Source organism: Micropterus salmoides, unplaced genomic scaffold (assembly GCF_014851395.1).
Source record: "Micropterus salmoides isolate LMB-PRFRI ecotype aquatic unplaced genomic scaffold, ASM1485139v1 Ms_hic_scaffold_20, whole genome shotgun sequence".
Taxonomy (NCBI): domain Eukaryota; kingdom Metazoa; phylum Chordata; class Actinopteri; order Centrarchiformes; family Centrarchidae; genus Micropterus; species Micropterus salmoides.
The window spans coordinates 10,399,873-10,413,294 of NW_024041151.1; the positions used below are offsets into that span (position 1 = coordinate 10,399,873).

A 13,422-nucleotide genomic window follows, 5' to 3' on the forward strand; every position below is an offset into this window, starting at 1 on the left:
ATTTTTTTGGCCTCTTTCATTATCATAACTCTGGGTTTCAGGGTGATATGGCCATAAACACCCAATATCAAACAACACACAGCCTCTGGCCTTTCATACTGTGGCAGTTTTGGGGGGTAGCCAACAGGGGCCAGCACCCCTGTAACACAGACCTTGGACCCCCCTATGGCCCCCTCTGAACAAAAAGTCTACAATAATCATAATAATATATCTTCCTTGTGACGATATGGCGCTGATGCGAAAGGCAGATCAAATGTATCTCAAGTAGTCAGATCCTTTAGGATGTTACACCGCCACTGTCCGGTGTCGTGCCAAGGTAGTTATTCCTGATAGAACGTGTTCCCCCTGCCACGTGAGTGAGCGTGCATTCAACAGTGAAGATGGACTTACGACTTCACAAAAGTAATTGAAAAATATATATATAACAAAACAAGCATATAGTTTCCCTCGTAAAGCAAACCTCTATTTCGCAATAGTCTAACGATATTATAACTGACCACGTAGTTGAGCACTTAGTCATCCAAGTTAACTTAATGTGGAAGCTAGATCCAGACAGACTGTGACCTTTTTCAAGTAAGCTGCTCCTACAAATATCTACACCATCGATACTGTAAAATCAAGATCACTGTAATCAGTTTACTCAACACATTACTCGCCTCAACGTTAAATCTTCTTGACTCAAAATGTACATTAAACTGCAGCATTGTAGACAATATTTTTTCCTTGTAATCCATGTTTCCATTGCATGGCTTGCCTTTGGATATTGCTGGAAATTGAGTCCCCTTCTTAAAGGGTAAATTATTATCATAACAATTTGTTATGTGCATTGCATTTAAACAGCACTTTTCATACACAAAAATCAATACCTATAGCCTACTGCTCCTACTGTAATTTTGTGTATACTTCCCATCATGACTAATAACAGGGGTGAATATGGAGAAGTTTCTGTTTTCCTAGCAGAAGTTATATTGGGATACATATTATATCAGACTGTATGTGATGGTTTTCAACCTGCCATAAAATGTATCCCCTCTTTATAATGCACAGATGATGGCCTACTATCAAGTATTTACTTTTGTGTATACTTCACATCAGGACTAATAACAGAAGTGAATATGGAAACGTTTGTTGTTTCATAGCAAAAGTTATAGTGGGATACAAAATACAACCTATGATCCAGAGAATGTCTAGTACACTAGAGCTTATACTGTTCATTAAGCCTTACAAAGAAGTGTTGCATCAAAGAATGTACTGTAACTTAAGCTAAAGTTACCAGGAATGTTGTTGTTTTTTTTTGAATAATGTTATTTAATAAAACTATAACTTACTTACTTACTGAAAAGATCCTGTTACTGAAACATATATGTTTCAGTAACTTACAGTTAACAGTATATAATTATTAGTATCTAATGTAATGCTTTAAGCATTACATTATATATAAACTATACTAAACAAGACTTTTGAAAGCTTGAGCATTGCCTTTGTCTCTTGTCCTGAACTGAATGTGCCCCTGGGACATAACAAATGGCCCCAGTCTGGCCCCCTCAATAAAACTGGTGTAGAACCGCCACTGCTTTCATATGAATGTTGCAGTTGGCACTGTCTGCAACAAAGCTGAGCTGACTCTTCACCTCACATTACATGCTAGCTAGCACACACATTATTATTTTGTTAAAAGGTTAACTAAGATTTAATCATTTGTAGCTGTGTCTGTGCGGAAGTCCTCTTCCCTGGTACAAAGCACTATATAAAGGATCTTGAACTCGATACTTTGCATGTTGTACATGTACATCAATATATGCAATGAAATCCTAAAAATGTTTCACATACTTAACAAAATGGTCACATAATGACAAAATTGAGGTAGAATTAATCTCTCTGTCCTTATATTTGAAAAAGTTGACAGTGTATCTCTTCTTTTTAGCACATTGCATTGACACAATGTAAAGGAAATTATGTAAATTGTGTAACTTGTTTCCACTTAGTCACTATTTGTAAACGTAGTGTATTTTCATTCACACCCATGCACCCAAAATGTGTCTCCACCCAATTTCTGTCCATTTCAGCATAGTTTCACTTCCTCTTTGCGCTGACACTGTCCCACTGTTCAGAGTTGACAGTTACTGTGTCAACCCACTCAAAGAAGGCTCATCTCACTGTTTTAGAAGAATATTTAACAACACCTTTCAGTAACAAAGACCACTTAGACAGCTAGCTCATGCAAGGACAAAGCTGACGTTGTTATCAACCTTATTATAGTATGTTTAGAAAAAAATATGTAATATATTTTTAGACTCTGATTTTGCACACTTACGTGTCTTACAAGTACAAAACACACCACATGCACCGGAGAAGATAGCTCAGGGTGGTCTGTGTGGCTCATGGACTGGACAAAAACGAGAGACACATGGGTAAACTAAATAACAAAGTGATTTATTAATAAGAAAATAAGCGAAACCAATGAGTAGGAAGAATCTGTAAAGTCAGTAGTTTAGGGAGTAGATGAGTGAAAATGTGCCGCATGGATGTTGTGCTGTAAAAACAAAGACAAGAAACCAACCAAACAAAGGAAGCCGTGAGATGAGGAGGTCCAACAAAAGACTGACTGCTGCTCTGGCTTATATGCATGGGGCACACCGGGCCCAGGTGTGTCCCATGCCGCTGATTACCCTGCCATTGAGGTCTGCAACCCTGGAGACAGAAAGCACACCAACAGCAGTATATGACAAAACAGCTCAATCATTGGTTTTAGCTATCTTAGCAAACTTATTGCTTTTAACAGTTTTTGCAACAAACTACATCCATCCATCGACCAAATTTCAATCATTACAGCTAAACACAGCTCATTTTCCTTAAAGTGTCTCAATATTTTTGACTATATGATTACTTTACTTGTAGTGAGGACTCCATGGAGAATTATCACCTGCAGTTCTAATCATCTTTACTGAGCTTGACTTGCAGCTTTACTATTTTGGTTCAGTCTCACTCATCTCTCTTACCAGAGAGCAGCAGACTGCCATTTTGGGCGAAAAACCTGTAAAAATCCACTGTATCCTTATCTGAGGGATGTGTAAATAAGTAATACGTGTTTGCTAACACATATCGCCATATCAACTTAACACAGCTGAAAGTTTGAGATGCACTAACCCCTATCAGGCATAGCTGATTGATCAGAGTGTGAAAATGAGTAAAAAACTATAATAAGTATAAGGAACAAAGCTTTAGAGTCATGCAGGCAGGAGATCAGACAGTTGTGCTGCTTCTTCCCGCGTTGTTTCCCCATCTAGTTTACTGATAAAGTACTGTCATTTCCGTTTTCTCTAAATGCCTAAAATGAAATAATGAAACTTGATATTGTCTTTTGTTTTGACTCACAAATCATGCAAAACTTTAAATGGTGGTTCATGTGTCCACATCCAAGTCGACTATTTGTCATCCGTCCCCTTAGAGCCCTGAGGAGCCAGCAGTACAATTTCTGCTTACCTTGCTCCATTTCATCAGCATTCCTTTTGTTGTCCCCTCTCCAGCCTCCCTGCCTCAGCACAAGTGTAACCAATTTTTATCCCAGTGTTTGTAATGGTGGCGTTGTTAATGTGTGTCAGAGAATCCAGGCTTCTTTCATGGTAACACAGTTAACACTTTAAATATATGTGAGAGGAGCATTCCCTCACTGATTTTCCAGCAGTGAACAATCATTGCATTAAGATCCTCTGTGTTTGTCTGTTCGTGTGTGACCTTGCTTGTAATCTGCCATCTGGACAAAATGCTGAGTACGGCCTTCATACAAATAGACAATGGAAGAGAATTACTCAATGTTCTCTGAAGTGAAATATTTTATGTATAAAATGCTTAACTCTCACTTACCAAGAGCTAGATTAAGTATTTTCTATAATCCCATGTTGTAGTCTTTGCTGGGCAATATTGTGTTATTTCTGTAATGCTAATGGTAAAATATTTTTTTTTCTTTTACTGTAGCTGCAATGATTTTGGAGATAGCACAAACAGGCTGCCTGTTTACAGGTCTTAAGGAAGTGTAACTGTTCAGGAGATGTGGTTGCTATTGTGCCTTTTATGCTTTGCAGAACTTTGTGATAGTAAAAGATTGTTCATGCAGTTAAAAAGCCCAATTTTTCCATCCATGTGCTACATTAACATGCTCCCCATGAGATTCCACTTATGCACAGTATAGAAATACACAAATAACATACAAAACTTTGAAACTGAATATAAACAATATTGAATGTGAATTTGAATAACTAACCGTGTGCCAAAGAGGTAAAAGTATCCAATATTTCAATATTTTCAGAGAAACATGCAAAAAATAAATACAAATGTATGAAGCAGAAATTTGCTTTTATTCTTTCCTGCAGAAAATAATGATCTCACAATCCCTCAGATGATCATACAAATGTATGATCATTTGGAGGGGGCCCAAACCTAGTTGTGGCTAAAACTCAGCCAGCAAAATGCTACTCATTTGTTTGCAGAATGAGTACTTCTACTTTTACACGTTAAAGTAGGCTTGTTGTGAAGACAAAGCTTCTGTACTTGTATCTAAGTAGGCTGTTTTAATGCAGGTAGTTGTTTTGGTGAAAGTATTGTAGCTAACTTAGCTAGGTTGCGGGTTAGCAACTGTCGCTAGAGAAGCTAATATGCAGAGAGGATCAGACTGTAGAGCTACCTCACTCGCTCCAGACAGTGATATTCACAACTGTCCTGCTACTATAGCTAACATCACAACAATCAGTCACATACATCTTCTCTTTTCATACAGACACTTTCCAGACCCAACACTGACCAATACGACAAGGCTGAGTGTTTAAGGGTTGCAAGTTTATGCCATCTTTATTACATTATACTAAAGCATGAGTCAGCATTTACCCTGCCCTTCTGCATCCCTGCTCATTAAATGAGATACCTGTCACCTCTTATCAGACCCCCTGTGCCTGGTTTTGATTTGTGTGTGTGTGTGTGTGTGTATGTGTGTCTGCCTGACAGGAATAATATCAGTGACACAGAGCGGGGAGCCAGTCGGTATAAGCTCACTCGGCTGTGCTGTTTCAGCTCTCTCCAAATCTGATACGTTTTCACACTCAATTTATTTCATCACAGCCCGAGGAAAGATCGGATTTGACTGCAGCATGAGGGGCATTTATGAGAGAGAATTACGACAAGACAAAATAAAACCAAAGCTTCTGCTTTCTCTGTGATTTTGTCCTACTTCAGCTTTCTATCTTTTCTTCACTCCTGTATGTCTTCTGATTGTGCTGTCCCTGCATTTTGTTTTTTAATCGGCTGGAGTCTCTGGCCACACAATACATTGAAATACTGTAGAGCTGTGTTAATGAATATAATGAATAACTCATGAACAAGATTATTAATTTCCATTTTACTTACCCTGTGAATTAACTGAGGAAACACCTCATCAGCTTAAACAAACAGAATTATCACGGGGTCATATGATATGGGTCAATACAGGACCAATGTAATACTGGGTTACATTTACCCAGTATCAGAGGTGGAAGAAGTATTCAGATCCTTTACTTAAATAAAATTACTAATATCACACTGAAAATACTCCACTACAAGTATAAGTAATGCATTCAAATGTAAGTAAAAGTATTATTAGTATCAAAAGTAAAAGTACTCATTCTGCATTGAACTTAGCTTAAAAGAAGTAATGTAAAGGTAAAGGTACTTTATTGTCACATACATACATGCAGTGAAATTCATTCTCTCTGCCACTGTATAGCACCTGGGGACCAACTCTAGATCTGAGCCAGTGTCTTGGTCAATGGTACTGACCAGAAAACTTTCATCCCAAATTCTCCAAATCACCATATTTGGAGATACATGGTTTTCACTGACCGGTATAAAAAAATTGCAATCAGAAAAGTTAGTAACTAAAGCTGTCAGAATAAATGTAGTGGAGGAAAAAGTACATTATTTGCCCCTGGGATGTAGTGGAGTAGAAGTATAAAGTAGCATAAAATGGTAATACTCAAGTATTTATACTTTAGTATACAAGTAGTGCAGTACTTGAGTAAATGGACTTAGTTATATTCCACCACTGCCCAACCCATATGTAGAAAACCACCGGGTCACCAATTAAACCCAAGACAAAGGGTTGACCCAGTGTTAGTGCTGGTTTATTTACCCAAACTAACTGTCATACTCTACTATTGCTCCTGTTTAAACTTGTTACTGATTAATAATAATATATTAATAAGATGTGTATCTTTTGCAGTTTTTAATATCATACGCACTAGGGCTGACCCTGAATAGTCGAAGATTCAATGCTTCGATGGGCGGAGCCTGATTCGATTGTCAATCTCACAGTTGAAGCTTCGCAGAAACAAGGATCATACCATTTTGGCGATATGGGGGTGGTCAACCTCTGATTTTACATAGAACTACCAGTTTTCTCCCAATAAGCTAGTATACTGCCTATTAAAATATATATTTCAACATATAATGCTGTAAATAAAAAAATGAGAAAAGAAAAAAGCTTTCAATAAATGTGTTTAAAGTGCGTGAATAAATCCAAAATTGGAAACCTAACCCTGGGTCGTCAGTGCGCATATGTAGGCGTAGCATGAAGGTAGTGGCAGAAGAGGAACACTTGCTGAAGACAAGTATATCCAGCTGCAGCCCGCAGACCTGACGGAAGTTGATGTAAGTTGAACTTCCAAATATGGTTTGTCCAAGAAGACACCACGCACAAAACGTGATGACGTTAATCTCGGCTCACCTACAGTATAGATCCTAATGGAAACCGTTTTATTCTTTATAGGCCAACAACAGAACTTTAAATACGCTTCTGAGAAGTTTTTAGGCGAGAAATCAACTGTGTAGATTTCAAATATCGGCAGTTTTACGAAAATTAATGGCGAATCGAAAATGTGTTCAAACGTTTTAGGAGTTGAGAAGCTCCGCAAGTGCCGAGCATGGTGCCGGCGGATGACAATATAATATAGCTGCAGTAACGTTACCGGCCGACGTGCATACAATCAATAACTTTAGGCTCTAACCCTGTGATGGTTAGGGTAAGAGTAATATACTTCGGGGGGCTGTCAGGAATAGTTAGCTAGCTAGCTCCAGTTAGGGTTAGGGTTAGGGGTTAGCAACAGCTGTGTTAGTGTTAATGTTCGTTCCGCTGTTATTCTATCATTAAATTCTCAGTAATGTTGTAAAGTTTTAACCCTAATCAAGATACATCTGGCTCGTGATGTAACATTACAGAATATTTTTGATTCGTGAAACTTAAAATCACTTTGAAACAAATAAAATATAGAACAACAACAGTGGTAAGAATTGAAACATTGCTTTATTATTATCATTGGGCCTATTATAAATAAATATTTGCAGGAATTATAGTATTAATATACTATATTAATGATATATAATTATAGTATAGTAAATATTAAAGAATAATGTACACTGATTACCACGTTGACCTATGCATTGGCCAAGCGGCCGAGATAAAAGTCATCAGGTTTTCTTCGTGGTGCCTTCTGGGGCAAACCATATTTGGAATTTCAACTTCCGTCAGCTTCCGTCATGTTTGTCTGCAGGCTGCAGCTGGACCCTTCTTGCTGAAGAGACTGAGCCCCAGCTTCACTGGTGTTGTGGCGAGTTGTCGCACCTCACGGGACTTTGGGATAATGCTGATGACCCACTCATTTTATCGTTTTGAGATAGCCGGCTACTTGAAATAGACCCACGAGGAATGCACGCAACGAGAGAGAGAGAGAAAAGGGTCTTCAAAAAGCCTCAGTTTAGCTGGAAAAGTACAGTGTAAATTGAATGAATAGATTCAGCTCTGCAGCTTCTCAAGATTAAAGTGGAGCCACCATGTGTAACCACCCCCCCTCCCGGCTTGCAATGGCCGTGCAAAAAAACACACATTATTCGACTATCAGTCGACTATAGGCAGACTTGATAATTCTGATTTGACTATGTAAATCCTTAGTCGAGGGCAGCATACGCACATTGTTTTGAGTTTTGTACAACTAATAATTTGTAACAATTTTAAGGTAAAACTTGGGCTTGTATAACAGTGGATAATAATAATAATAATTTGTAATTTTTAATTTGTAAGTTTTACTCCAAATTCCATTTCCCATCATTTTAAATTGCAGCTACTTGTTCATATCCTTTACCCTTTGAATATATTACCTAGCTGTCCTACCAAAAAGCTTCACTTTTTGAGACTATATATATATATATATATATATATATATATAATGTGTTTTAAAGCCACACAAATCCCTCCAGTCACACTTTTTTTAAATTAATTCCTTATGTGATGAATCTGATTATTCAGAATATAGTGACAAATTGATCGGAGTGATGCTGAAGCAGCATGTGAACCACTCTCTAGGGGGACACATAGCGGGAAAGCATCCCATCTCATTTGTAGCACTCAATCTCATACTCAAGTGTCCATACGCAAGGACACAAACACACACAAATCATGTCATGAACACAGACCCAAGGAGCATTGATTTATCTATTTCTGTAAGATTGATTTACGTCTTTTAATTTGTCCTCTTTTTTATAGGAGGGCACTTTATCATTGGAGTAACTTTGTCATGTTGCCAGGCAGCAGCCACACAAAGCCCCATTCATTGACCGTCACTAAATCAAACTCCACATCAGCAGATAATGTTCCCATGTTGTTGTCTTAAAGCATCAATGAGCCTCAAAGCTTTTACTGCAGCTGTGTTTTGCCTGCCCACCAGTATCATCAGTCTGTCAGGCTCATACAAGTAGATGACTGTGCTTTGACTGCGGCCTGCACCTGACCTTGGAGAGTCATTTGACTGGTCTATCATCTCGTGTCAAAAAATGTCTCTGTTTATTTTCCTGCTACCCTTGTCTTGCTGCTATTACTTTTAGTCCCATCTTCCTCCTCACCTCTACTCTCTCTTCCCCTGTTTACCCCTTTCCCCAAAAGTGTCCTATTCATCCACATTTTAGTAACATTTTTCTCCATAATCATCTCCTTTCTCTTTTGTTTGTGCCTTTCTAACACACCTGTGTGCACGTCCTCACCTGGGATTTCTTTGCTGTAATTGACAGAGGCAGATGTAACCTGAAAGGCAGAACATGAATGGCTTAATCTGTGTTCTCTAATCAACTCACATTTCACTGAGCGGTGCAGCAGCCAGGAGTGCACGCATTCACAAATTCATATCTCATAATGTCACATCAGGAGACAGGAGAATGATAAAAAATAACATGAAAAGCATTCAGGTCATGACCATCACTCTTCAAATAAACTTTTTATAGTTTCTTTCTTTCCTTGACTAAAAGGTGTTTTGTCCTTAAAAATTGTCTCATGCTTGAAGCAAAAAGACACCCAGGTGAAAAATCCAAATATCCAAATTACTGTGTGATCTTCTCCGGATACAATTACTACTTTTGTGGTAATGCTTTGATTCTTAAAAAATATATATAATCTCCCAGAAACATTCTGTGTGACAACTTTTCACATTAAGTCAGTGTACTCTTGGTTCAGCACATCTAGTGTTGTACAGCCAGTGTTTAGTTTCCTTCTTAAAACAACATTTAGCCAAACTCTCAGCTTTATTCTGTCTGTAAAATCCCTGCAGGTCTACTAAATTTCAGTTATTTAATTTCTTACTTTTTTACACCAGTTTTAAAAAGATAATCGATAGCAAGAGTAATATTTTTAACATGTATTATTATTTTAGTGTAGAAGTTATGAGCTGCAACTACTTCAATCTTAAGATGTTGTCCATCTGTATGAATTTTGAATCTTAAACAAGACTTTGAGTCTATATTCATGCTAACTGCTTGGTGATGCAGCTAAATGCTAATGTCAGCATGCTAACATAATGATATATAGCAGGTATAATGACTAGTGGGAAGGTTGTTAATAAGTATTTAGCAAAGTATAATATAACCTGATGATTGTGTTAGGTGAAAAGTCAAGGGATCACCAATGTTATTACAATGTATCCTGTGGGGAATGTGTGAACCAAATGTCATCATAATCCTTCCAGTATCTGCTGAGATATTTCAGTCTGTGTGATGGAACAACCAGCAACCTGAACCTGCCATCCATAGAATCAGGCCACTAGCATAGCTTAAAGTGTTATACACAGATGTAACAGTCAACATAACAAAGATATCACACAAAGACAAATGAATGTGACTAATTAATGTCAACACTGACGTAATTTGCTTCAAAGAGAGAGACTGAAATTACTGGCACCTCTGAGTAAGTCAGTGTCTGCACACTTTATGAACTACCTTCGAGTGTCTCACCTCAATATCAGGCTTTTTAGATAAAATGTAGCCCTCACATCATACCACCCAAATCTTGGTCATTGTGTAAATAATAGATGCTTATCACCTCCGCATCACATGTTTCTAGGAGTGTCTCTAAAATTGAAAACTGAAATTACTGAATATTATAAAGGCTTTGAATTAAAATTGAATTACTTATCAAATACATGGTTATCTTTAAAGAAATGAGAAAAAAACAAAAGGAGAGAGACACGAGTGCAATTTATTTGAAAGCAGGAGGAGCAATCTCTGATGAAAGGATTAGATATGAAAACCCTGCTGTTGGTCTCTCTGGATACCTTCACATCTCTCACTGTCTGGTAACAAATGCGCCACAAGAGACTCTCGTTGTCCTCCTCATCTTGTATTATCTGAATTCAAAAAGGAAAGGACAGCAGTGTGTGTGTGTGTGTGTCATGTGGTCTGTGTGAGAGAAAAGCAAGTACACTCACCTAAAGGATTATTAGGAACACCTGTTCAATTTCTCATTAATGCAATTATCTAATCAACCAATCACATGGCAGTTGCTTTAGTGCATTTAGGGGTGTGGTCCTGGTCAAGACAATCTCCTGAACTCCAAACTGAATGTCAGAATGGGAAAGAAAGGTGATTTAAGCAATTTTGAGCGTGGCATGGTTGTTGGGCCGGTCTGAGTATTTCACAATCTGCTCAGTTACTGGGATTTTCATGCACAACCATTTCTAGGTTTTACAAAGAATGGTGTGAAAAGGGAAAAACATCCAGTATTCGTCCTGTGGGCGAAAATGCCTTGTTGATGCTAGAGGTCAGAGGAGAATGGGCCGACTGATTCAAGCTGAAAGAAGAGCAACTTTGACTGAAATAACCACTCGTTACAACCGAGGTATGCAGCAAAGCATTTGTGAAGCCACATCACGCACAACCTTGAGGCGGATGGGCTACAACAGCAGAAGACCCCACCGGGTACCACTTATCTCCACTACAAATAGGAAAAAGAGGCTACAATTTGCAAGAGCTCACCAAAATTGGACAGTTGAAGACTGGAAAAATGTTGCCTGGTCTGATGAGTCTCGATTTCTGTTGAGACATTCAGATGGTAGAGTCAGAATTTGGCCTAAACAGAATGAGAACATGGATCCATCATGCCTTGTTACCACTGTGCAGGCTGGTGGTGGTGGTATAATGGTGTGGGGGATGTTTTCTTGGCACACTTTAGGCCCCTTAGTGCCAATTGGGCATCGTTTAAATGCCACGGCCTACCTGAGCATTGTTTCTGACCATGTCCATCCCTTTATGGCCACCATGTACCCATCCTCTGATGGCTACTTCCAGCAGGATAATGCACCATGTCACAAAGCTCCAATCATTTCAAATTGGTTTCTTGAACATGAGTTCACTGTACTAAAATGGCCCCCACAGTCACCAGATCTCAACCCAATAGAGCATCTTTGGGATGTGGTGGAACGGGAGCTTCGTGCCCTGGATGTGCATCCCACAAATCTCCATCAACTGCAAGATGCTATCCTATCAATATGGGCCAACATTTCTAAAGAATGCTTTCAGCACCTTGTTGAATCAATGCCACGTAGAATTAAGGCAGTTCTGAAGGCGAAAGGGGGTCAAACACCCGTATTAGTATGGTGTTCCTAATAATCCTTTAGGTGAGTGTATGTGACAAACAGAGTTTGCTTCACTTCCACTGAAACAGCATTAAGTCTTGATCAGTGTTTAGCAATGTGTCATTGTTAAGACAAGGTCCCATCAGCTCAGATATATTTTAACCTTATATTATGATCTTCTTATATTATCTTCAGAGACTGAGAAATGAAAAAAGACTGTGACTGTGGTTTTGGTGGTATGTTATGAATGGGTGGGGGCATTTGTGTTAATGAATGTTGTTTTGTATGTGAGCATGTGTGCTTGAAAGTGGCAGGGTGCACATACATCCCTGTGCTCAAGGTCAAAGTTGTATCTTCAGCTATGGCAATGAGTCGCAGAATAATAAAGAGCAGCCATCACAAAGGCATGTCAATGTGGAGGACAGATTTGATTGTCAGAGCATGACTGTTGCGTGAGAGGACTCGCCTGTAGCATTAACTGGAGCAGCATGAGTGACCCTTTTACCCAGTCTCCTCCTGTGTGAAGAGACACACTCAGATGTCCACAGCCGCCTCTTGATCATCTGCCATAGATAAACACACAGAAACCTAGAATTCTAAACAAGCATCTTTTTTTAGAACGAAGGGATTTCATGTTAGCATACAATAACATCAAACTATGTTGCTCTCCTATGGTGTATGGCACAAAACAACAGACACACAAGAGGTTGGGGAAGATGGGGAATATCTTAGCATGCTCATGAATGCTAATTAATGCTAACTATGAATGCTTCTGGTTGTCTATGGACCATAGCTGCAACGGGCTCAGTGTTTCTGATCACCACAACAATAATTGGTAATGGTCAACCTTTATGTCTCACTCTCCCATATATGTATGTTTGAAAATTGCATGGTTAAATAATTATGTGACAGATGACTGTAACTATGTACAATAGAGGCAACAGGAGGAGACCACAGACTTCCAGTGTTTCCACATTTTATGTGAAGTGTCACCTAATATTCTAATTAACATAAACTGAAGTTTTTTTTCATTTATGAAGAGCAGCTTTTTTTGAAATCTCAGAGTAGATGCTAAATAGGGGGCGAGTGGGAGGGATAAGAGGCTGAGAACAGAGGCGACAAGGGACAGAGCACTGTAAGAACAATCAGTATTTTCCTTTGCAGAGTAGAGGAGAGAGCTGGATAATATTACACAGATAAGAAAATGGTACATTTATGACATCCTTCAGTCTCTTCTTTTTAATATTAAATCTGTATCCCTGTGTACACTAGCTGGAGATAGGGGAAGACCACTCAGGTGATTGACAGCTGTGGTGATTGGGAATCCCGGCCTGAAACGATTGCACCTGCTCACCTTACGTTCCCAGGAAAACAGCCATCCTGTTGTTCATCTTGTGCATGTGAGAGTGCACACCACATGAACAAACAAGCGTGTGTGCATGTGCAAAGTGTTCCCATCTGCTAAACCTGACACACCTAAATGCCAGAAAAAAATTGATGTTTTTCT

The 13,422-nt window shown here is 38.7% G+C and overlaps 1 long non-coding RNA gene across 1 annotated transcript; it reads right to left on the reverse strand.

The window, feature by feature from the left end:
* Window positions 1–2,412: 2,412 nt before the first annotated feature.
* On the reverse strand, window positions 2,413–3,662 carry LOC119914795. Its single transcript, XR_005446841.1, has 2 exons — window positions 3,484–3,662; window positions 2,413–2,691 (listed from the first exon to the last, which is right to left on the reverse strand). It is a non-coding gene; the product is annotated as an uncharacterized LOC119914795 (long non-coding RNA).
* Window positions 3,663–13,422: the final 9,760 nt, after the last annotated feature.